This window comes from Drosophila subpulchrella, unplaced genomic scaffold (assembly GCF_014743375.2).
Source record: "Drosophila subpulchrella strain 33 F10 #4 breed RU33 unplaced genomic scaffold, RU_Dsub_v1.1 Primary Assembly Seq365, whole genome shotgun sequence".
Taxonomy (NCBI): Eukaryota; Metazoa; Arthropoda; class Insecta; order Diptera; family Drosophilidae; genus Drosophila; species Drosophila subpulchrella.
This window is the reverse complement of record NW_023665585.1, coordinates 2,158,156-2,160,054: the sequence shown is the minus strand read 5'-3', so window position 1 is coordinate 2,160,054 and position 1,899 is coordinate 2,158,156.

Here is a 1,899-nt window from a genome sequence, read left to right as displayed (position 1 = left end):
TGGTTAGCATGGTGTGTATGAGTCCCACTATGGGCCGCTCAATGCCCAGTTCAGTCAGAGCACCAGTAATCGCCGTTGGGGTGACGTTGTTAAAGGCGCCTTCTATGTCTAGAAATGCTGCCAGACAGTATTCCTTATTACGGAAACCTCTCTCTATACTGTACACTAGAGAGTGAAGGGCGGTATCTGTTGATCTACCCTTACGGTACGCATGCTGTGCGTCAGAGAGTAGGCTATGGTCGATGGTTAGTCTGATATGGGTGTCAATTAGCCTTTCCAGGGTCTTCAACAAGAAGGAAGAGAGACTGATCGGGCGGAAGTCCTTTGGGTTGGTGTGGGAGGGCTTGCCGGCTTTCGGTATAAAAATTACCTTAACGTCCAGCCACCTTGTTGGAATATGGCTTAGAGCAAGGCAGCCGTGGAAGATGGCTGTCAGCCAGGGTAGGGAAATATCTTGTGTCCGTTGTAGCTGGGCCGGTAAGAACCCATCTGGGCCGGGTGATTTGAAGAGCTTAAAAGAGTTGACAGCCCACTGAATGCGGCCAAGGTTCGAGATGTTGACAATACTCTGGTCGTCTAAGTTCTCCTCTATGTAGAGGTCCTCCACTACCTGGGTGTTCTTAGGGAAGTGGGAGTCTAACAGTAGTTCAAGGGTTTCCTGACTGTTTTCCGTCAAGCTGTCAGCATTGGTTTTTATATAGCCAATTGTTGCTGGAGATTTTGCTAAAATTCTTCTGAGTCTGATGCCTCCGCAGTAGATTCTATGCTACTGCAGAAACTAGCCCAAGCTCTTCGTTTTGATATTCTAAATTCCTTTTTGTATAGGCTTAGTTTTGTATGGTATAAATTCCAGGAAGATTCGCTATTGTTGTATTTAGCTCTATTAAAGTAAGTTCTACACTCTCTTTTAAGGTTCGCCAGGATTGATGAGTGTGTTCCACCATGGGGGTTTGTTGTTTGCTTTGACTGTTCTGCTTGGGCAAGCCCTGTTTAAAGCCTCACCGCAGATATCAGTAAAAGTGTTAACTAGGTTATCTAATTCTTGACCTTTGCGTACGTGCGTCGGTGGAGCGTGTAGGGTCCTGTTGAGGAGATTTTTGTAATATCCCCAGTTGGTTAATCTTAGATTAGTAATGTTCTCGGCGGGAGGACAGTCTAGAGTTATTGAAAATTCTATGTATCGGTGGTCTGAGAATGAGTGCTCGGTCCCCACCTTCCACGCTTCTAGCTAGTTAAGAAGGGGAGCAGATATTAGTGTAATGTCTAGTACTTCCCTCCTATTTCTGGTGATGAAAGTTGGTACATTACCTTTGTTGCAGATGAATAGATTTGATTGAAGGAGATAGTCGTAGAGTAGCTTACCCCTTTCGTTTGTGTTTGTACTTCCCCATTGTGTGTGGTGTGAGTTAGCGTCCCCACCCAGGATGAGTTCCTTAGATGAGTGTGTATGTATGAGTTGTTGTGTAGTGGTGTTTGGTAGTGGCCATTTGTAGTCGTGAGCCAGATAGATTGATGCTATGGTGTGATGGGTGTGTTCGTTTAGCTCCAGTCTGACCGTGGTAAGGTCGCCTTCGCTAAACTGTGGAATAAGAAATGTGTTAAAGTGTGTTTTTGTAAGAATGCAGGTTCTGGTTTTACCCTTGTCCTTGGTGTAAAATAGCTTGTATAGGGGGGTTGATAAGCCACAGATGTTGTTACCAACAATCCATGGCTCTTGAATGAGGACTACGTCTATGTTGCCTGTTGCCAGGCGGGTGAGGAGGGCAGCGGATGCTGCCTTGCTGTGGTGCAGGGTATCTGCAGAAACTGCACCATCTTTGGGACCGAGGTCGGGCTGGGTACCCTCCGCTTCCTCCGCTATGTCCTGGAGAACAGTGTGCCCTGGTCGGGTTATGTCCT